At 31.4% G+C, this 25,920-nt stretch overlaps 1 protein-coding gene across 1 annotated transcript in view; it reads right to left on the bottom strand.

Annotated features, from left to right (window-relative positions):
- LOC130893394 (rho GTPase-activating protein gacF-like) overlaps positions 1 to 25,920 on the bottom strand; it is a 438,283-nt gene that overhangs the window by 202,390 nt on the left and 209,973 nt on the right. The window lies entirely within an intron of this gene.

The following is a 25,920-nucleotide window of genomic DNA, read 5'->3' as shown; positions in this document are numbered from 1 at the left end:
AATAGATTACCAAAGTGATAATTACTCGCTCAGTGTTATCCTTCCAAAGACTGAAAGAGAGTTCTTCCATCAGAACGATTGCATCTTCATTTTTCAGTTTCAATGGAATCAAAAATTGTTCCATTCATTTAATACAGTCATTTGGTTACCTTAAAGTTGTGAAAATTGTTAATTTCATATATTTTGAGGTGCTCTTTCCGAATTTCAACTTTACCACTTCGTTTTTCTGCCGCTCGCACCGCTATATTGAAAAAATGGCGCCTAAAAGCAGATTTTTACGATAAAAATAGTCACCTACAATTTATGTATCAACCGTTGATAGAGCGAATTAATTGTCTGTGAAACCAATCGAAGTCACAGTCCGGAATTTCATCCATATAATCCGCAATGAGATTATCAGTTTCATCACAATCCTCTTCGTTCTCGATTTTATCACATGTTTATTCCAAAATAGTCTCTGTTTCTTCCTACTTCATCACTGTGATATAACTTGGTAATTATCACAGGTACCTGAGCTTTTGATGCGCGTGGACAAACCAGCTCCAGTATCTTGTAAATGCATTTTAAATTTGTATTCGTGCATTTCGTATTGGTGGTATAGTTTCGGAAAAAATATTTTAGTTTGTATATTGTTCAAAAGTGATTTTTCCAAACCAAATGTCGTTAAGTAAGTAAGATGAAAAATAAAATCAGGTCAAAGTCCTGAACATTAGGCCAACGATAGCAGTGAAAATGGTGAATATTCAGATTTATCGATCATTGAATGACTTTCCGATTAAAACAAACTATTCACATTGAAGGAGGAAATTTGACAAACATAAGGTTTCACTGAAGTTTGGTTTTATCCCTTGTGGGTTCTGTTAATGAATCCAAGTTTTGAATATTTTGAAATAGACAGGTAATTATTAATTATTTCAAACAATTTCATTTACGGTTTACTTCTAATCCCATTCAATCACCCTTTTGTATAATAATACTTCTGAGTTTGAAACTTTTTCCATTCTCTTCCTCCTATTTTCCCCCAATTTGTTCATTTTCTTCATTTTAAGTAATATATTTTGAGAAGAAATAATTTCTTATGGCTTCACTTTTTTGTAATCAAATAACTTTTTTTATTGTACAAAACTACACTTTAATTTGTGCCAGAAAATATTAATTTTTTAATACAATAACTTTACTTTTTACAGCGGCTTGAAAGAAAATTAAAATTAAATAAAAAAATATTATAAACGATTTTTATTCTTACGTTAGTTTTGGTTTTGGGTCTATGTTCTACTGATACTTTTTTGCCGATTTCAATAATTTACCTTATAAGTATATCACCAAAAAATTATAATCATATTTTAAAAAGTAAACAATTGTTATTGAAATTCAGAATAGCAACGAAATCTGACTTTGGCGAAAATTCCTAATTTGTTTCATGGACTAAACTTTCCCATAGTGACTTGTTATCCTCTACACAGCTGAACTCTCTGTTTATCTTCTGCGTATTTCAGGTGTCTTTCTACGTTTGCCAACCAGTATTCCAGAAATGGCTTTATATTAAGTGATAGTTAAAAAAAGTATGTGAGATAGCTAATGAAGTGAATATTTTAACCGGAGGGGGATGCAATATTTTGCGTGGAAGATTATATAAGAAAAAAATTGTCAGATGGGTGCAGCAATTACTTAATATTTATCAATAACTCACAATAAAAATTCGAACGAATGTATCATGAAACGTAATCCAAGTAATTTGTTTAATCTATATGTCGATCCATTAAAAAAGATTGGCTTACATTTCATTCATTCAAAATGAGTTATACATTTTTTAATGATTGAAAGCTTCCTATTTTCCTGATGTTTGTTTTTCAATGACATATCTTGTATATGTATTTGTTATTTTCATAGTGAGTTGTAAAATAAAATCCATAGTTTTCATCAAAATGTTGAAAAAATTATGTCATTTTATTAATATTATATTACTTATGGTTTCAAGAATTACTTGTCTTTCTGAATAATAAAATGTTGAAATTACATCACTTGACTCATTATACTAGAAAGGTACTCAACTATGTTTGCATTTGAAACCTCAACGTACAATAATTTGAAGATGCTGTTGAGATTACTCGTTTTAATTCTAACACCTTGCAAAATTTGTGATTGATACATGAAGGCTAGGAAGGAGAATTATAAACAAGAACAACGCATTTCAAAGAATCACAATGTATTTTAATTATAGTTTTAAACAAAAAAAATAATGTAGGAGGGTTGCTACTTAAGTTTCGGGATAGACAAAATACATACACATACACATTTGTGTATTGTCGAAACATTTTTTTCATTTCGAATGAGGTACCGAGCATTAAGAAGAAACAAAAAACTCTAAAAAACTGATTGCTACTTTTACTGATGTGTTTCTAACTTAACCTAACCATTACACCCCAGAAACAATGGACTTCGACACAAAAAACGTGCTCCCGAGGAATCAGACAGTTTTTCTTTCGCCTGATAAGTTGATGGCTAAAATGTTTTTGGGTTCCCAAACTGTAGGTAATCTTAATAGATTAGTTAAAAAAGGGTAACGCGATATTATGCTGATTTGCCTAATAAAAAACAAAGAGAAGGTGAGAAAAATTCCTTGCTGGAAAGAAATTTCAAGAAACTGTTAAAATAGTTAAAGATTATGCTGAAAAATATTTGTGTATCCTTGTATAACCGAACCATTTTAATTATGTTTTGATTAATTATAGTAATCACCGGTACCACTGTGAACCATAACCGTAACTCGTTATAGTCGCCATATTATTGTTTTATCGTTATGTTTTATTAGAACTATAAATTCCATTAAAAAGATTTTTCCTAGTTAAATGTTTACGAGCAATTCATAAAATAATGAAAAATTGAGTGAATCTGTTAGAAAATATATACGAGATTATTGTATTCGGCATATAATAAATCATTTCATTTTTACCTATGTCAAGCTTAAACTGTAGCACTCAAATTGTTTTGTAGGATTCCATTCAATAATCAAATTTTGGTTTGGTTCTTTAGCACCCTCTTAATTTTATTTTAACGTCGAAATAACTTTCTTCACTGCCACCCTTCCGAAAAGGCCATCTCGATGTGATTTAAATTGTAGAAGTACTTAAAGGCAGGGCAGATTCCTAGATTCATTGATCTGAGCTACTAACTCTGGGTTCGTGAGTCTGTATCACATTTACTGATCAATACAATACGTTTATCGTCAGTGATTGTGGTTTTTCGAGACCTCTACAAACGTTTTTTATCGCCAAAGCTGCTGATGGATGCATATTTTTTCACGATGTAGTCCACGGTATATTGAGGTATTTTCGGCAGCAGTTATACGGTTACTTTTACTTATATTATGAAGACTTGATATTAATTCATGAGTTTATACCTATAGATTTTTGGTTCTACCTATTTTCAAGTTTACAAGACTGAAAAACGAAAACAAATCGTATAAGTATACTTCAGTAAAACATTTCTTGGACCAAAAAGTATAAATCACAGCACGTTTTCCGTATCGCAGGACTAACTGGGACTAAACTACAAACATAAACTCCGAAGGAATAATTGACAGTTAAAGAATACTAAACAAATCAGCCGGTACTTGCAAGTTTTAACTTGTTGCATTCATCGAAAAATTATAAAAATTCCTTCGTATAAAGTAAACAAATAACGGATACTATTATTTTTGTTTTGTAAGTCACCGTTTCGACCTTCAATTGTTAATATAAAAGAGAAATTTGTTAAAGTGTATTTTTTAAATTTAATGAGCTTTTGACGGGTAGTGTATATTCTTAGACTAGGAAACTGATGAAATACGTTTACTCATATTTACCTACTGCTAACATAGGGGGAAGTAAACAAAAATTAGCTTTAAAACCAAATCATTCCCATGAATCAGAATCTTTAATTCATAATTTTCAAAACAAAGTTCGATTACTGCATTTTTGATTAAAGGAAAGTTTATTTGTTACGTAAATTGGATTCATTGATACTACCGTATCCCGTTTTCTAATAATATATTACATACATTTAGAGTCAGTATAGGCTCAAATAAAGGCTATATTTCACAATAAATCTTTCAACAAAAAGTTATTATTCGATTTCTTGTAAAAACTGGCCTAAAACATAATGCCGCATTTTGAAAAAATGCATCTGTGTGCGCTTGACACCAAAGAAAGAGGGTGTGATTTATGCTTTGCAGGCCTAGGGTGTCTAGAAGCATGGAAACCGGCAGCTAACCCGCATTTATTTTAATCGTGTTTCGTTCGTTCTAGTTAAAAGTTTCAACTAAAACATTTCCGCATACTGGGTGGGTTTAAAAATATACTGAACATACGTATACATTTATTTATAGTTAGTTTTTATAGATTACTTAATAAAAAGAAAAACGATAGCTGATCAATATTATGCTAATTTGCCGCGTTTGTTCCATCACGTTTATCCGAACCGCTAGAGAAGATGTAGCCCCTCAGCCTCTATATTTACCTGACCTGTCCTTCTCAGATTACTTTCTGTTTCCATTGTTAAAGAAAGCACTTGATACAATTGAAAATAAGCTTGCTGAACTAACTGTGTAAAGTTGAAAATAAAATATTTTCTACAGTAAAATAACTTATTCGTTGGATGTTCATTTTCCTATACAGTGTGGAACAGTTAAATAGAATAAATTCGTTAATAAATAAATGAAGGCGTGTTGTATTGTTTCGGAAACGGATTATACAGAGTGTGTCATGTGATCGTAATCAATACCAAGTTCCTTATTTTAAATGAAACTTTAAGTATATTATGCATTATTTTGATTCTTCAGAAAATTATAGATATAATTCATGTACAATGTCCTAGACTTATCTCAAGTGTTTTCAGATTTATTACAATAATCAACATACAAAATAAGAGAATTATTTTTTCCGAAATCAGCAATAAAGTGAAACATTAATTCTGATTGGTCGAAAGAGTGCAGCAGTGTAATCGCTTTTTAGTGCCTAGGTATTGAAGTTAATGAAATGTCATCCGTTTCATTAGTTGATTACACGTCAGCCTTTTAACATTAATGAAAATTCAAATTGTTCTCTGACCATTAATATAAATAAATGAAAAGAAATATATAAATACATGCTGATTTTCAAAAAATATGTAACTAAACGCGACACTCATAACCTATTCTGCTCGCCTTAATTCCAAATATTATCGCAAGTATTTTTGAATCTGAACAATTTCGAAAAAAAAATTTAAATTATATCACGACACTAAAGTCTCTTTTTTCATTCGACTGGTCAGTTGCCGAGGCGTTCAACTAATCACAAGCCTTGTGACACAAAGTATAACTTTAGTGCCTTGGTATATAAATAACTATTATCCTGGATATTGTATGAAGACATAAGCAAAGGTAGATATTTAATTTTAGAATATTTTATTATACAATAAAGTTACATTTCCTTTATATCAAAAGTACAATTAATAAATGTGTATTGCATCTATTCGGTACAACAGTAGAATCTTGTGTTGTTCACGTGTGTTCATGTGTTGAAATTATATTTCTTCCTGCCATCATAACTCTCGTTGATGTGCTTGGACGTAAATCCATTGTAACTTCAGCATTACCACACGTTCTAAACACTTAGCTATTAGCTATTGCTGTCATGTGTGCTACCGATTCATCAACATACCCTTCGGACTTGAGGATTTCAAACCGACATGTTTCTTTATTGTCATCAAGTCTCCATCAGATTCAACTACAAGTGATGCAGACGATCTTCGAAATTAATTATCTGTATAGTAGTTAGCAAGTTTAAAAAAATTAGAGAATCTTATAAAACATTCTCCATTGTGATTTGCATAAAACGGGAGGGAGCTGTTGCTGGACGAAGGGTTGGCACATTCGGTAAAATTTGACATATTTTTAGTAACTATGAATTTCCTGTTTACATCATTCTTTGTTCCCTCAAGTTTCACAATTAATAACGTTCTCGAATGTTCAATATCATCTAATGTAGAAGTTCCCAAACTTTTGTCCTCGTTAACACTTTCAAAATATTAGTTTTAGTTGATACATTTACACCATATTACCAACTCGTCAAAAAATCACAGTTTCCCGCAGACCCCTGGGGGTGCACCTGGACCACTTTGAGAATCACTAATCTAATGTTACCTGGCTAATTTCACAAATTCGACAAGCTCCTGCATTCCGAAATACAACCACAACCACAACCTTGACCTTTATTTTAGAAATCACTAATTTGAGTACTCGTAAAAATCGCAGCTATATTGGGCTGGTACCATTTCCTATTTTGTTTCAGAAATGTAATTAGTTTGGAATATTTTGAAATGTCTACATTATTATTGGATCGTAACATATTTTTAATCATTGAATAATCCGACCATACTGTTGATGGCTTTTGTTATGTCAATTTCGAAAAATAAGCCAATAACACCGTCTCCGAAAAATACCTGCATGTTTTTTTCATCTTCCAAATCATGTTTTCATTCATGTCAATAATTTTTGTGACACTACTTTGAGTATTTCTACTAATTCGGCTGGAGTCAAAAAAAATCAAAATCAGCCATTTTTTACTTTATAGTATTAAAAATAACTTAACATTTTTAAATCAAATCACAAGATTAAATTGATAGCTATTTGATTACTTTAAAAGTTCCCTTAGCAACACAGGTCTAATTGTCGCTATAATTCAAATTTCACATCGGATTTTGGTTTCCCTCCGCTGCGTTAAAATGTTTCCTTGTATAATAAATAACTATTATTCCACAAATTCGCTACAGGAGTTGCATTTAAAATGAGAAATTTGGGATTGACCACTATCACATTTTTGGAAAAAATTGTGTTTTTAATAATTAAAATGGATGTGTCCACGCGTTTTTTCCAACGCCCCCATTTATTTATTAACGAATTTATTCCATATTTGGCTGTCCCACACCGAATAGTTACAACAATAAAGTAATATCCAATAATATATGAATAATATAATATTTTATTTCATTAAAATGTAATTTTTTGAATGATACTATAAGTTTAGAAGGGATTGTCATTTTTTTCGATAATCTATACTATAATTGGTGAGTGTTTCACGGACGAGGAAAGACAAGAACAACTCCCAGAATGAGATCGTGTTTCTTTGATTTTATCTCTCCATCAATAGAGTCAATATAGAAAATTATATGATTTTCTTTGTTACATTTTTATTCCTCTTCTTACAATTAAACAAGGTACATACGAGGATTGCTACATAAGTTTTTAGATAGACAAACATTAATAATTGGATATGTTTTCCAAAATATTGTCTATTAGATAAATATACTTTTTCATGCGTTTGAATTTATTGTTGAAGGGACCTCCAAAACCTGTGATTGGAATCCACTTCTTCAGGTGTAGAAAAACGTTGACTTATTTTTGATCTGCGGGAATAAGAAGAAATCATTGGGTGCCAAACAAGGACTGGATGAGCCATCAATTTGATGTTTTTGTTTGAAAAGATGTGTGAGATCTCGCATGTCGTGGAGATGATTCGTCTTCTGCTAGTGATTTCCCTCGAACACTTCTGGCAAACAAATGGTGGTGTACCATTCAAAATTGACCGTTCTACGTTGCTTTAATGCAACGGTGGCGACATATCCATTTATTTCGGTAAAACAGTCGACCATTTGCTTCGAAGTGCTTCGTGGGGAACCAACTTTTGTTGTATTTGGCTCGACTTGAAAGACCCATACAGTCGATTGTTGTTTAGTTTCGGATTCATGTACATAGATCCATGATTCGTCACCTGTCACGATCTTGTATACGTCTTTTGAAGCACCGCGATTAAATTAAATGTAAACAAATCAAACAGCACTCGTATGACAACACGTTATGAGTACGTTCAACATCAGTGTTGTCATATCTCAAAGCTTAAGTAGCAACCCTCGTAATAATATCAATTACACAAATTTATAAATATAGAATCCATAATTTCACAAATATCTCGTACCATTTTCTTCACTTGTTACTTCTTGAAAATTTCCCATTTCATTTCCTATTCTCTCATTCACATTCCCTAATACTGTTACAGTGTTTTTATACCTATTTGCAAAGTTCTTTTATATTCCCTTGTGGACTTTCTTATCGTCCTTTTTCGTCCAAGCATTCCAGCAAATTTGTTTTTTTTTCCTCACTTCACAGGCTTTTTCAATGTTCATTCCCCTGATTTCGTTAACTAACACTTCATTTAGAGCCCTTTCTTCATTTTTAAATATTCGTTTTCATCATTGCGTTTTCCAACTTCAACTAATTTCGTATTTTCTGTTTCATATAATTGTTCTGAATGAAATGATCGTTAAAAAGCATTTCCGATAGAAAACTAGCATTTAAGGAGAAAACCTACAGAAAAGATGGTCTTTAATGGTAATCTTAATATCTTAACCATGTTTTCAAGAAGTAAATACGATTCCAGACATATGAAATTATATTGAAACAATAAAATGTGATGAGAACTAGTTGATGATAGTTTCTATGTGGTAGTGAAAGTATAAATAACGTATTATTTACAATGGATCAAGTTCACACAAAGATAATTCATTATTATATCTTCAAAATTAGAAAATCATTAGACTGAAAGTAGATGCAGCTTTCTTTACTTCGTACTGCCTCAATCGATAAATAAAAGACCTTTGTGTAAAATAAACTTGAAACAAAGTTTTTTTATTAAAACAAATTAAAAAAATGCTTGGTATTAATGAAGTTTTATTATTATTTTCGATTAATTACACATGATGTTGCTTACCTACATAACAGAGTTATCCTGAAATACTGGCTGTTTATAAGGTTCCAATTTGATATTGATAGACACACACACAGTTATGATACTACAGTCTGTTAATCAATTTAGAGGTTTTTGATAAACTATATTTTTTGTTTTGTTTTTCGACGCGCGAACACGCGACGTATAATTGTCCAAGTTGATTCCGCAAACATCCAACGACAGGCCTTGCGATTTATTTATAGTCGTCGCAAAAGCCAGGCGTACCGGAAATTGTGAACGTTTAAAATCGAATGGTAAATCCGTTGGAATTATCGGTATAAAAAAATATAGTTTATCAGAGAGCTTTAAATTGATTAACAGACTGTATCATAACTGTGTGTGTCTGACAATATTAAATTGAAACCTTATAAACAGCCAGTATTTGAGGAAAACTCAGTTTTGTAAGTAAGCAACATCATGTGTAATTAATCGAAAATAATAATAAAACTGCATTCATACCGAGCATTTTTTATTTCAATAAAAAAAGGATTCTTTTTGTTTATTTTGAGTTTATTTTATACAAAAGTTTAGGTCTTTTATTTATCGATTGAGGCAGTACGAAATCTGCCGGGTCAGCTAGTTAAATCAATAATAACGAGGGAAGTTTGAGGAAAGAGGGACTTTTTTAGATTGACAATACTAGCGCTTGTGTTTTCCCTTGTGAAAATTTTACATGACTCAACTAATCTCATTAGTTTTCTTATTACTCATATAAAGACAACTGTTTTATTAGTTGTGTAAATATATAAATTACGCAAATATCATCCTGAATGTGCTCGTCCATCGAATTGAATGATTCTTTCTTTAAAAAACAGGGATGATGGTGAACGTCTATTTTCGTCATTCACTGTAACTACTTTAGATATTGTTAATAAAATCCTTAACCATGTATTTATCTATCGTTGATTAAACCTAACGGGTATGCAATATTTTGCATGAAAGATTACATATGAAAAAATTATCTGAGTGTGGTGACGCAATTACTTAATGCTGATAAAAAGAATGGATAATTTCAAACTGAATTTTTCCACGGATATATTACAGTAGATGAAATTTGGATATAAAATGATGTTGATCCGAGGAAAATGCTTCCAAACAAGCAAGTTTCCTTTATTCGGCCAATAAGATCATGACCACTGTATTTTAGGAACGAGTGGAAAAAGTAAACAACAATGCGTCTGCTCATTCATCTGCTTTTACTGTTCATATGATCTGAATCCCTCCGATTACTTTTTGTTCTTAAACTTAAAAAAAATATCTTGGTGGGAAGTGATTCCAAATAAATGAACATGTTGGCGAAACTGGATAGTTTTAAAAGAGTTATAAATAAAGAAATTGAGTTGGAAAAAAAAATTCGTACATGCACTTTTTCGTCAAACGGCCCACGTACATCAACTGTGGTTTTTAGTGAGCGTTGTTATTATATATTAATCTATGTAGTCGTATTAAAATATAATTTGACTTCATAATAACCATTTATATAGATGAATAGAAAATAATTATATCAATATCGTGATTCAACTTTAAGCATATTCAATTTCCTTCTAGTTTTTTTCACCTTCATATGATCGCTGCAAACAATTCCGAATCGTTTCATTTTAATAAATGCTATGAATAGAACGCCATAAAAATATTCTATAACAAATGATTTAATTGTATGTAAACGATCTTTCATTCTATATTTTTCACAGTTTGAGTTTCGAGCTAACAATTTACAAGCAAGAATAGCTCATTAGTGTTTCAGAGGTATTCATATACCTACACGAGAACAAACAAGCTTTGTAGGCTTGGAGAAAGATAGATCCACATTTATTTTGATGATGCCGATAACCACCTGACGATCCTTAGCTAAATTGCCCATAAGAAATAGTTAAGTTAATTTAACAGAGTTAAATTATATATTCTAAAGCCAAACGTTAAAGCGGTGCAATGATTGTTGAATAGTTTTATGTTAAGTTTCTTATTTAAGTATTTTCAATAAATTCTGAAGAAGCATTTAAAAAAAACTTCTAAACTCAAACGGTTTGGCTTCCAACTAGTTATACAGGGTGAGTCATGAGGAACTTTACATACATTTACCATATATAGAGCCCCTCAGGGAGGACATCATGAGGCTACTAAAAAATATTATTATTATTATTATTAATTTACAGGGTCATTTGTGATAATGACTATGAATTTTAATTGTCTATGGTGTTTACACAGCTAATTTGGCTTTTTAAATTTTTTCATAATGCAAAACACTACTATCAAGCATTCCACTGGTAATAACTAAACTGAACTGAAATTTCAGGATCGGCTTTGGAAAACTCCATTTAGGAATTCGCATTGAATATTACACCTTATATAATATTTTTTTGATGCCATAATTGATTTTCCAACTAGATAAATAACCAATAAAAACGTAAAGTATTTTAACTGAAAAGGTTATCTACAACATAAATTCAACGACATCTTTATTGTCACTTTGTATTATTCCCAAGGACAGAATCAAATGTTTTCAATTTTGAATTTTTAGAGAAAAATTGCAATGGGGTTGTTACAATTTGTACACAAAAGATTGTAAATTCTGCAAAACGATAAAAAAAACTAAATAAAGACATAAATAAAATTAAATTTCAATATACAGAAGAAAACCACAACCAATAACAAAATTATAGGTAATAGTGATACGTAATAATTAGTCGTTTACAGAGTAGAAGGCACTTTCAGTAAATATACCCTGAAATTATTGCGAAATGCGGGAAAAGATTATATCGATTTGATTTTAATAGGCAAGTGATTGTACATTTTTTTGCATTGTAAAATATTGAGCACTCAACTAATTCTGAACGTGGAGTAGGTAAGTAAAGGTCGTGCTCGGCGTTTCTAAGTGGATAGCCGTGCAACGATCTATCTGAAATTGGAGAAGGGTGCTTACGAATTAGACAAACGGATTCAAAGATGAATAAGGAAAGAAGAGTCAGAAGTTCTAATCTTCTAAAAAAGTCTTTTGTAGTTAGGAGATTCGCTCAAATTGAGTCGCACCACACGTACCTCAGAAGGGAAAAGCATATCAGAGATGCGACTCAATAAGAGCTTAATAAACTGTTAAGAGGTATATAAGTTCAGTTCTCTGAGAACTGATCTCAGCTTAAAACAGGAGGAACTTAGTTTTTTAGATAAGGTGGCAATATGTAATTCCCATTTCAAGGAATTGTCCACAATAAGTCCTAAGAATTTTACAATTTAAGGGTGATTAGGTCACTAGATTAGTCCTATGAGGTGCCGTGAGGTAAGGGTTGTTCCAAGAGAAACTAGTATCGTCTGCAAAAAGACATATGTCACCACTGATGTCTAGATAGACAATGTCGTTTGTTAACAAAAGAAAAAAAAATAGGTATGACCTAAACCATACGAGATGTGTTCCCCTGAAACCGTAGTACGGCAATTTGTTAAAATATTATTAGCACAATCGAGAGCCTCACTGATTACAAAAAGTTGTTGCAATGGAGTGATGGCTGTTTAGGCTGGAGTGGACATTATTTAGGTGGGAAACTACAACATCATTTGTGCATTTGTTAGTTAAAAACCCAAAGTGATTAGTAGTAAATATTTTATATTAAACAGAAATGATAGAAGCCTATTTTTGACCAACCTTTCCATGATCTTAGATAACGTGGGAAGGGTTGCGGTTGGACGAAAAGTCGTCGCTTCATTTTTATCTCCTCATTTAAGCAGAGGTATAATTATATCTGTTTTAAGGCAATTGAGGCTTTTGTTACTTTCGTTCAAAATGCCACATGAGCTTTCGACCACAGAATATGCCAACATAATTTTTGTTTATGGGTACTGTAATGGTAGTAATAGAACTGCAGCTAGAGATTATCATGGGAGATTGGAGAAGTAATCCGAGGGATGTGTTTTCAGCTTGATGGGGCATCCCCTCACTTTTTATTGGGAGTAAGACAGCATTTAAATAATGTTTAGACAACACGTGGGTACGATAGAGAATATTGATAAATGACAACAATTAATTCATAGAATTATACTTTTTTTGTAATACTATTAGGAACGATATCAAGAGTATCTGTAAATCAATACGGCAATTAATAATTCGGCAACAAAAATGTGTTGAGGCTGCAGGGTTCTACTTCGAGAATCTACTTTGAATGATTTTGATTTCGTTGCAATTATTATTCTTATTTATACGACTTAACTACATAATTTTAGTTATTGTTTTGAAATTATTGTTCGTTATTGTTATTAGATACTGTTTTTTGTTGTTTGGTATTTGCCGTTATTGTAATTCGATACAGTTTAATATTTTAGTTAAAATACTCGAAGTTTATAACAATTGTTTAAATTAACACCTCATTATTTGATACATCATCATGGTTGTTTTATGGTTGATAACATTTGATCGTTTACTAAAAGTTGGATAAAAATTCGACAACTTTTTCGCATATGTCATTTTCATAGGTTGTTTATATAGTTTGAAAATCCCTTTTTTTATAATATGATATGATGATCCAAAGCCGGTCCTGTAATTTAACTAATACCGGTTTAATGCTTGATACTAGTGTCAAACATCATGGAAAAATTTATAAAAATTAAATGAGCTATAGCCAATTCAAATTTATGATCAATATCACAAATCACCCTGTAAATTAATAGAGAAGAAGAGAGGAGACACTTTTTAATAGCCACGTGATATCCCCCTAGTAGAAGTATGTTAAGTTTCATATAACTCACCCTATATGTTATAATATATTTTTTCAAACAATCTGATGAAATGGTTTAGAAAATGTTTAGTCCTCATTTTATTATTCTGTTTTTTAAAAAATTCCTTTTATTCTCAACATATACAGGGTTTCTAAATTAATGCGACAAAATTCAAGAGGTGATTGCTCATGTGAAATTGAAATGGGTCTATCCCATAACAAGATTTCCTCATCCCACCCCTTTTCGAGATATTACCATCAAAAGCTGGTGACTAAAATTGAGTTTTTTTAAAGAATTTCGTTAAAGCTGCGAACTTGAAATTCTGTAATTATCGTACACTTGCAAAGGACTAACCGCGGGTATTTTTTTAATATTCTTGTTACATTTCCAATATTTATTATGAATCGTATTATATTTTACATCTTCTCCAATCAATTTATTGATTGAAAAAATTGTAAATTATGGTGTTTATTTTTTTTATCTGCAGCGTTTGGATTTGGAGAAAAATTTAACAATAAAAAATATTTTTAAATAAAAAAAGGATTTTAAGTTATAATTTTTGATATGAACTATAGTAGGGGTAACTAATTACTGAAATTTTAGAAAAAAAAATAGAAAATTCAATTTTAGTTAAAACCTTTTAAGGGTGTTATCTAAAAGGGGTGTGCTAAGGAAATTTTGTTATAGAAAAGATCCATCTTGGTAAGAGCAATAACCTCCCGAACTATGTTTCAGAATTTAAAAACGCCCTGTATTTTATTTTTTAGTCAGTAATGAATACATAAAATATTCAAAGGGATATTAGTATTATAAATAAAGCTTGTGAGAATCTTCTCGAATATTCTCCTAAAGATTATTACCCAGAATTTTATATCTCTAATTGAGCATGTAGAGGAAATACGTCGAAATGAAAGGAAAACTTTCGAGAAAATGGAAGTACTTCTCGGGAAAAGGAATGTATAGAAAAAACAGGTTGAAAAAAACACAGTATCCTAAATGGATGACTGAATAAGCATAGAATACAATAAGTTTTTCTTGTGTATATTTGCTTATTAACACTTTTAATTGGTATTTTTATTTCAGAAATAGATTGTGAATGCAAGTAAATCAATATTTCCACACAGAGTAATATTTTTTCCAATGGTCATTGCTCTACAAAAACAAAATATTTTGTGTTTGAAAAATAGCTTATAAAATACATTACCATTTAAAAATATTTATAGAAACAATTTTAGCGGTGATAACAGATATTGTGTAAGTTTAATAACACCAATTTAGTTTTAATACTACATTTATTTCCTGTCTCAATGAGTGAGGAAGCAAAACTAATATAAATAAGGCCACATATTTTTGTTTGTTTAGTTTTATTGACATTATATTCTGTCAACGGTAGCACTGGAGATCATTAAACACCTGGTACTAATTTAAATATTTATATTTTAAAAATGGCCTATATACCGTATCATTTGATTTAAATGTGAATAGTATAGAATGAGATAAAACCGATACATTAAATTGTAAATGTAAATATTTCAATAATTGCAACTATCCATCACTCTTCAATTGATTATGCAAACAAGGAATTCAAAAATATTTATTAAACAATTATTTTTACAAATAGTTCATGATAACACTAGGCAAAATCATGTCATTCGTAATTCTTATAGAAAAAAGGTGAAAAGAAATTTTGAGTCACGTCACATTTTTGTGAGAACTAAATTTATTGTTTTGAAAAATATCAAGTATTTATGAAACTCCAGATTAAATATCAGAACCAAAAAACATGTCCGGAATGTCTCTAATTAAAGACCATCAGTAGTCTGCAAGCGTTGTTGGTTCCCATTTTCTTTGGTGCTTTTCAATTACGGCGATGTCTTGATGAAAGCGCTCTCCATGCTCGTTGCTTTAAGCGTCCATATTTTCCGGAAAAAAAAATTGACATAGAAATGTGAAAAGTGTATTTTCAAGAACACATTACATCTCACTTTATAATATGCATTGAGTATTTTTTTGATGAGGTTAGGATATAAAGAAGATCTGTAGTTACCCAAAAAGTTTCCAATAACTTTGACAAACGCCATCCAAGCTTCTCTTTCTTTTCCATTTAATGTGCCAATGAATACCGGTTCTTTGAATTGAATAGAACCAGGAAGGAAGAAGGAAATTTTGTTTTAAAAATTTGAAACCATTTCCAACTTGTCCATGGCTTGTACAAAATTTTTCGGGGTTAACTGAAAGTTCATTTTTCACATTTTTTTGAAACGATTCTTGGCGGTCATATTGCTCGTACATTATGTTCATTTCTCTCTTGGTTGTTCCATTTGTATAAAAAGTAAAACAAGGCAACAACTTTCAAGTCTGCACAAATTAACCATTGGAGTATTCTATCGTTTCTAACACTAATTTTATAATGTCGTATGTTTCTTTTGAAAGAGCTCCGTAAGCTAAAGGTGGTGATGGAAATTTATTTCCGTTATGAAACAGTACAGCCTTTAGACTTGACTTGAGGAAACTCTCCATTCCTCTGACCTATATTCATAACCCAATATTCATCACAGTACACTAAGTCATTCTCTTTCGAAAAAAAAGCAACATGTGAAGTGTGAAGTTTATGGTACACGGTAACTTTAACTCCCGTCTTAAGCAGATTTCACTGTTTCAGTTTTGAACTTGAGACTCCAGCTTTTTCTTTGAGCAAATCCTGTTTCAATTTTTTCGTTTTTAGAACTGCTTGAACTTTCTTTAACAAGATAAAATGGAGACGGCACACGAACTTCGATTTATTCGAAAAACTTTTGATATTGGTGAAGCAAAAATAACAGTCGCTTATGTGATTTGTAGTTTCGTGCCATTTCTCTGGTTAACTAAAAGGTATAGCTGAATATTGACCTTCACCCGGTCAAATTTCTGTGACTTGAGATATAGCAGATATGTGGCCCCGATATTTATCCTGGTTGCGATTATCCAGGTTGAACTATGCACGATAGCACTTCTTAATTAAAGGTGTAATAACCTTTTTCTTGGCTATTATTTATCACAAAAACTGATATTTTTCTGTTAATTTTTGAGGCGCTACGAATAAAATGGTAAATCTTTGGAAATTACAATTAACAATAGAAATACAAAATCCTATTTTATTAGTATTAAATGCTGTACAAAAATTAAATAAAATTATTAATATAAATTCCTTTTAAATTTAGAATTGCTCAACTTGTTTTATAGAGTAATCAATTGAAATTTAAGAACCTAACAATAACAGGTAGCTCAAGTGATAAATGTTTATTTGTCAAGCCATATGATAAACACAATGATTTTTGTATGTCAGAAAATCTTGCTTTGTTCAAATTAATCCCAGGTTTCATTTTGAATTCTATTTTCCAGTTGCTGTAACTATAGTTATCAGACCACAGACTTCTGTGGATGGTGTTGGCAGCACTGTTTTCAACATAAAGAAAAACTTTTTTATCGTTTTGTAATTTCCTTTTACTCGTATTCAGTAGTGATTAAATGAAGTTATCTACAACTAATAGACTTCATTTTCAATGGAAAAAAAAATATTTTACTATGTTTCCATATCTACTGTGAAAAAAAATTCACGTTTAAAAATATCCAAACATTTCTCATAATATTTAATTCAAGCCAAATGTTGATTAGTATTGAACAATCGCAACGCCCACCTTAGAAATAGCTTTTTAAACACGATTTCTTCGTTTAATTTTCAAATGTGCAAAATAATGTTCAATTATGTAACACTCGAAATTTACACAACCACGAAAACAGTTTTCTTTGTATTAATATTAAAACTAATCTATCTGTCACATGTCAGAATCTGACAATATACCTAATCAGCGTATTTTAAAATTGAAACCGCCCTCGTATATTAGTATTTTATGCGAGCTTTTATTCAACTTCGCTTAATTGTTAACTTTTATCTATATCTATTATCTAAGTCGAAGTAGGAATTTATGGAACCGTTAGTTGTATTCACTCTGACCACAATCTTTACGCTACCGCTACACAAACACTCTCAACTACATTGTTTGATGCACGTTTCGATAACCAAGTTATCATCTTCATAGACTGAAGTTTACCTCGAGGTAAGGTGTCTGAAGACGATAAAGGTGCAAATTCCATCTCTATAATCGAAAAAAGAGTGACAAAATGTTTCCAAATTATTTTTCTAATGCAGTTAATATTTTTCGAATCAAATCCCAGAAGGCCACAAATCGAATCATTCTGCACGTTATTTAGCACATTTTTACTGGGATGAATGTTCACCAACCTTTCATAGAAGTTTGAAGAGAACTTTTAATGTTCGCGTCTTACCAAACTTTTGGATATCATATGGCCTTTAACCTCCATTCACCTTACCATAATTAAAAATGAACTTTTCAAAATTTTCCACATTGTTTTTTTATTTATAATAGGCACGTAAGGCAAATACCATTTTTGAATGAAATGTCTACCATGATTTATGCTGTTTCTCAAAATTCTTACTTTTAATTATAAATTTTTTCTACGGCATATTTCTTTTTCGAAATTAGATATCTATTTGGTCCACAAATACCAGTATATCTAGAACACAACTCAGCTAAATCATTTCAATGAGTAATCCACGAATAATGAATGAATTTTTTTCAAACTTCAGTAGTTCTGGAACACCCTGGTACATCCATTTTCCAAATAATAATTTGTTTGTTTCAAAATACTAATATTAGTGAGCAAACAACAAACAAGTTGTACACAACAACAGGTTCTAAAATCAATTTAAGATATAAACAGTTGAAAAAAGTAGAAAACGTTTTCAGTGGTATTTTGAAAATACATACGTTTTATACAATCATTATTATTTCCACAGTCCTAAATTATAATATTAGTCCACTATTAGTGAGCCGAATTTTTGTATATATTACGCTCAAAGACCAAAAACGTCCAGTGGCCAGCCACAACGCGTTCTGTGCGCTTATGCGTTTGCCAGAATGTGTTGTGGCTGTTCTGATATCGCCAGAACCCAAATGAAATTATTTTAGATTTAGAAGACGTCAGCTCACGTAATATAATGCTACTTATTAATAATCATTTAGTAACAAAGTAGTACAACACTCATTATTCGAATAATTGTTTAATGACAACATTTTTATATATCTTCTATATCCATATAGTCAATAGTTGATATAACTAACCTAACCTAACTGCGTCAAACATAAAGTTCAATGCAATTCAAAATGCCACAACAATTCCCCATGCAAACACAAATATGTGGAAATGCAGCAAAGATTGATTTTGGTAACATATTTTTTACATTAAAACGACTGTTGATAATAATTTATATTAACAAAAAATGACTATATCATGACGATGTACTCGTTTCCTCATCGCCTACGAGGTAGAATGCATGCCGCGTTTTTTACATAGTTTCCCCCGTAGTTTCCCATGATATTCAATAAAAGGTATCATTATTCAAGAATCAATAATTTTTATTGGAATTGGAATTCGATATCTTCAATTTCTCTATCAGTAATAGTTGCTGACAAAAGGTAGAGTTGATTCATTTCTAAATTAAGATCTACATCTTCGACATTTCCGTAATTTGTTGAACCTGCGTTTAAGCATGACTGGCCACGGCAATGTCGCCACAACCTTTTGTACAATTACAAAAGATAGTGTTCAGCAGATAATCGTGTACTGGTGGTAATAAAGTCGTTCTTGGCTGTAGTGTATTATTCCCCTCCCAACCTCATTGTTCTGGATTAATTTCTTTTCCTAACCAGGGTTGTATTTGATAATATACTCTATAAATGAGCTGCTGAAGAAGTAGGCGAATGATTGAAATTTCACAGCTGTACTTTGTCTTGTTTGTTTAGGAAAGCTATAGTATTTATATTTATCTATCGATTGTTCTGAATTTGTAGCACTGTATATCAGCATTGACAATGATATCCTGAGAGCAGCTTTCTTGTTGCAATATTTCTGCAAAATTGTTTAAACCGGGTCTTTTCTCAAACATCTTCATAACAATTTTACTCTGCCAAAAAGTATAACACCCGGTCATGGCATGTAGAAATAGAATATTTTTCTTACAATGTGGATACTTGTTGAGGCTATCGGTCAAGTATATTTTTGTTTCAACATTGTTTTTCCTGTTTCTATAAAAAAAAGGATATAGGTTGATCAATTGTTTGTGTGCATGTATCATTCATTATGAGAACGTGTTTAACATTCAAGAAATAATTTGCACTGAAGCAATAGCAGGTATAAAAGGACGGGTATCGCAACATCTACCAGAAAAGGTCATTTGGATAAGTTATAGTAGATTTCATTAAGTTCCTAAACCTCTATAAGATAAGTAAATTAAGATAAGTATATATAAAAAAAATACAGTTTATGCCTTGGTATATGGTATACAATACCGTATGTAAGTGCATTGTAGTTGTTTCCTCAGGGCTCTATATCCAAAACGGTTGATTTTACATAAAAATGCGAAAGAAATTTGTCGTAGATAATTTTACTAAGAACAATTTTTATAATAACCTCTATTGACCTCCGAGCAATAGATCGCGAGATATTTGTGAAAAACTGATTTTCGTAAACTATTGACCTTTATAACTTTTTTTGCCGGTACGATATTGATGTCGATTTTCTACATCTTCATTACAGCACCTTAGTAAAGGTGTATACAAAAATTCAACTCATTAAGAATTGTTCTGCAGATTGGGGTTTAAAATACCTAAAATAACTGGACTATATGGTTCAAGTAGGATTGAGAAATAGTATAGTCGATTAAATTTTTAGAGTCAATTTGTTGAAACAAATATTTGAAACGTTTTTGAAATATGATGACGGGTTCAAGATAATAAATTTTTCATCTTGATGACTTTTGAGCACATAACTGTCATTTTTAGCATAATCACATAAGAAACTATATTTGTATCAAAATTTATAAGAAACCTGCACTTAATTTTGCCAAGAATCAACTTGTAAGCATATATGAATCAAATATTTTGGTTAAAATTTCATTTAAATTAATTTGATTTCTAATAACCTCATTTTAATAACATCATCCTTATAAAGTAGTATCATACTACTGAAAAGGTAGAGAGACAGTATTATTATTTCCATGATATAGATCTAGCAATTTTTTAATATTCCCAGAACTCAAATTACAAATGTTAAGTGTTCGCTTTAAGTCGGTAGAAGTTATAAAATAGAAAAAAAAATAGTGAGTCCTTGAATCGATTTCTGAAAATGCGTTTGAAAAGTTCTTTAATAAATGAATTTCTCGGTGTGATGGTCACTTTTAAGCTGCTTAATGGCAAATATTAACAGACCACGGCTGGAGAAACGGAGGCTGCTGATGGCGACAACTCAATCAATTCTTCTATATGGGGCGGAGGTCTGGTCAGACGCCCTGAGAATTAAAAAATTCTGTAAATTGATGACAGTACATGACGGTGATGGTGCAGAGACAAAGTGCACTAAGAACCGCCAGCTCCTACCGGACTGTCTCTGCACAAGCTGTCCTAGTGGTGGCGGGTATAATTCCCGTAGACCTCCTGGTTTCGAGCGTAAGAGGATATACAGAAGCAGCTCTGATCTAACCAGACGGGATGCGGCAACCATCTCACGCAGTAGAACAATACGGATGTAGCAACAACGATGGACAAGAGAGAAATCAGCTGAATGGACGCGACAACTACTAAAAGACCTTAGACTGTGGACCGAAAAGGAGTTTGGAGAGGTGAACTTCTACATGCCGAACACACGTTCTTCGCGTGTAACCACTGGAGAGATTAAAGAGAGGAGGTAGAGGAGACTGTCGGCAGCATAAATTCTAATAATATCGTCTAGGTGATGCTACACAAAGTAGAATGTTGGCAACTCATTGCTAACTATATAGAGAGAATTCTTAGGCAAAAGAATGTAGACGGCTGCCTGGTATGACGATATCATAATAGAAGCGTAACATATGGAAAATCATACACAGCAGACCCACCAACCAGAAGTAATATCGCAATAGTATCTAGTTGGACGGAGATGACAGAATATAGCGGTTTAGTGGGTAGGCTACGGGAGACTAACATATCCATCGGCTCTCTTGGTGGAACCGCATGTTCTTAAGAAAACAAAAAAAAGTGATGGTCAATTCAAAGGCAATTTATTATGTATTTATATCAATGAATATTAGATATTTTTATTTCCTTAACAGATTTCCGGTTATTTTATCATTTTTTTCGAATAATATTTATATTGCCTTGTTTTTTATACAACAATATATTAAGTATTAAGTATATGCATGTTATTATTATAAGTAAAAATACCAGTGGACAGTTTTTCATGACTCATAAATTCCATAATTTTTATATGGAACTAAATATTTCTATTTTATACACTTATTATTACATCCTAATGTTATACAAAATTTTTCTATATATTACAACAAACAAAACGAAAATGTACTAAATCAAATAATTCTCTTTTTCCTGTTTATACAAAGTACCATAAATTTGTTATAAGTTAAATAAATATATGGGAATTCCTACACAACCAATTTTTAAACATAAACTATTTTTTGTTTTTTAAATGAAACATATAGAGTGAGTCACCCTAAAGTAATGACCCCATATTCAAATTTCCCTTGATGTGTTAGTTAAAAAGTTTCGAGCAATCCATAGAGTCAACAATAAAATTATAACTACTGCAATAGCGTTTATACACTACCGGTAAAAAGTTTTTGCCAACCCTATATTTTGTGTGATACACCACAAATAAAACAATATGATCTATTTTGATATTAATATTTTGAGGAACAGATGTAATTGTTACATATATAAATTTTTGATTCATCAATGTAACCTCCTTTTTTTATTGTTTCGGTGTATAATTTTAGCATTCTGTGTCACTATTTCGACAAATAATCGTCGTCTATTTGGTCCATTCGTTCAAATACACAAATGCACAACTCGAAAAATGCTTGGATCGTTGTCATGCTTTTTTCTTCAAAATCAGCAGTTTACGTTTTATTTATTTTCTTTAGCACACTGCAACTTCTCAATTTCATTTTAACGTCTTAAAAGAGGTTACTGCACTGCCACTCTTCCAAAAAGATCAGCTTTTATCAATCTCCTTTTCATTTTAGAATTACTCAAAGGCAGATCCCTTGATTCATTGATCTAAGCTGCTATCTCTGGGCCCGTGAGTCGTCGATCACATTTACTGATCAATACAATACGTTTATCGTCAGCGGTTGTGGTTTTTCGAGGCCGTCCTGAACATTTTCTATCGCCAAAGCTTCTGGTGGATGCATATTTTTTCACGTTGCAGTCCAAGGTACGTCGGTATTTTTAATTCGGCTGGAATGGTACGGTTACTTTTGCCTGAACTACCATTACCTAACGCACGAGTTTCGAACAATAGTTCCTTGGTTTACCCTTTTTGAAAGTCACAAATCTGAATTTGCGAGAACGATAACAAGTCTTCTACGTATACTTCACAAAAAGATGTCTTCGTCTATAACTAGGACTAAACTACAATCATAATCACCGAAGAAATAATTCATGGTTAAACAATAATAGAAACGCTTTTATTTTTGGTTTGTTGGAAAATGTTTGTAAAGTAGCATCAGGTTTGTTTAAAATCAATAAAATTTGAATGTTACCTACAAGGAAATTCTATACATGTTTACCACATATAAACGACATTTATACATTTTTATTGTTTTGAAACTCTTTGTTGTTACAATTGTTAATTTTCAAAACAACAAGTACTAATACTGCATCTTTTTGATCTAATATGTCGAATGGTGAGATTTTCTTTGCAATGTGTGTTGTGAAAGATGGAGATTGACTCTAATTTTAAGTAACCTCTTCAGTTACTTCTAAATTAAATAATTCACAGTCACCTCGTAAATAGTTTGAAGTGAAATCGAAGTCAATTCACATTTTAGAATAGTTTTTTTTTGGAAATCTATGTGAAAGTGAGAGGACGAATATTTCAATGATTAGTGTTGGCTTAGGATGGCAGAATCATAGAAAAATGTTCGAAGAAATCTACTCAAAATGAATAGAATCCCAAACAATTAGAGCATGGGAAAAATACAGACTTGATTTTAATGAAAATATTATTGTTTGTTATAAAATTACTGGGAAAGATTATTATTAAAAAACGTAAAATTAATAGATCTGTTTTCAAAGTAATACTTTGAAAATATTCTGTCAATGGAGCTGTGGAATCATTTGTGGATGATTCAATTAAATAAATAATGGACGTAATAATACGAAGCTTGTAAAATATCTTTATTTTTAGAATAATTAACACATTACATATGAACAGATGTATAGTAAAATTCAGTAAGACTCAAAAGTCGTAAATTTATGGCAATTTATTGGGAGGGCATTGTGCAGAGTCGCACTATTATATTATAATACTTCGCATTGTCATCATAGTTTAAAGAGCAATTTGAATTCTATTAAATTAATTTGATTTTAATACAGGGTATATTTGGTGCACATTGTTGGGTTTAAAATTTCAATATGATGGGACTGTTGAATTTAATCTTAAATCTAACAAATGATACTCCCTATATTGATAGATAAATACATATGTTACATTTTATTTATTACAAGATATTATCTAGTTCAATTTCGTTATTACTATTATAGTGCAAATCAATAATAAGTTTCTTACGAGTTCTAAGCAATTTATATTTATAAACATCCAACTCAATTTTTTTCACCTGTTGAATACAGTATCTCCAGTTTTACATTTTTAACTTCCTTCTTTATCAACTCGATCACACCACTGTTTGAAGAAGGTGTATTGTTGTGATCATGTACATTAGACTAATTTATGTCATATCAACTCCACCGGATTAAAAATACAATAACACGAATTACTTCGTGTCCTGCCTCCTTTGTAATTATATCAGAAACGTATTCCTCTAGAACTTTACACAATTTCCAACAATTGTTGAAAATTATAATTTTCGTGGAAGATTACTATTTTTTTATTACTGGAGCCTGGTATCTTAATTTTTTTGAGCAATACAGCTATTCAGTGGTACATTCGGAGTTAATTTATTTTGAAACCAAAATTCGCAAGCTACCGCGGTTGTATCGCAGCGATGGTTGAGTCTGGAAATCGAAATATTTTTGGCTGCTAAAAACTGACATTTTGGTATCCATTCTTCTATGACCCCACATGTAATATACCTTCATTATACGGAGCTACCGTGTAAAATTTTTTGAGCCAAAAATCCATCCTTTACTGGTGGTATCATGAATGTCGTACCAAGTCTCATCTAAGTAGATTATCATTCGGTTTTCCCATCTAGCTGTATTTATTTTTTCGAGTTATTCTATTTTGAGTTTTTGCAAGCGCTGTGACTTCATTATTACTTGCTGTTTTGTCAATTCTTTTAGTACAAAATATTGTAGGGGAATAACTAATTTCACCATCAATTTCTTGGAACAATCTCCGTGAAGACGATAATCACAGCACTTTTTGTTATGCATACGTTCCATGAAGATTGCGGCGACTTAAGTCTTCTTCAAAGAAATCTTTTTTCATTTGGTTTTTGTAGGAGTTATCAAATTATTCACAAGTTTTCGAACTGTACTTTCAGGGGTGCTCGATAAAGCTGAAGCCTCTTTCAATGAAAAGTATTTTCACTATCATTTTTGCCTCAAAGGGTAGACATTTGGACCATTTGGTAGACATTTAAAAGACATTATCGAACTTTATAACACACACTGTTTCATTAGTCCGGGAGATAACGTTGCATTTTTCATGATGATTTCACTGCGATCAATTTTAGATTTTATTGATAGTTTATATAAGTTTGATAATGGAATAGAATTCAGCAGGCGTATCTAAGGTGGGTGGGTGAGATAAAAAGTTCAAAAACTTTTTCTTGTCGCTCAATAATTTACTGAGTCATTGTTTAGATGGTATAAAAAATTTTCGAAATAATCATCAGCATAGAAGAGATTATATATACGCTGTCGTTATACACCTGATTTAAGAAAAAATTACCTTCGATTCATTTCAGGTCGTGTGAAATTAATACAGATGACTCGTTTTACCAATTAATTCATAAAAAAAAATGTCAGTCAGTTATTTGAAGGTGCTAAGGTGGTGAGCAGGGGAGTAGCGATTCAATATCCGGCACAGGCAATCAAATGTAATATTAAGCTGAAAATCATTCCACAATTTTGTATCAAGCCTACCCACTCTTCTGGAGTTTACTGACTTTCAAAACACTGTATGACTTATAATAAACATTCAACTTTAACATGACTTAATCGACCTGAAATGATTGTGTGATTTGCTACGCTGCCTCCCGGACTACATGTCTCGGAATGAACTGACACGGATAATGAGTGACGTTGGGACCATACATAATCCGACCCTGTTAGGG

Source organism: Diorhabda carinulata, chromosome 4, assembly GCF_026250575.1.
Source record: "Diorhabda carinulata isolate Delta chromosome 4, icDioCari1.1, whole genome shotgun sequence".
Lineage (NCBI taxonomy): Eukaryota > Metazoa > Arthropoda > Insecta > Coleoptera > Chrysomelidae > Diorhabda > Diorhabda carinulata.
This window is presented reverse-complemented; position numbering and strand designations above follow the sequence as displayed.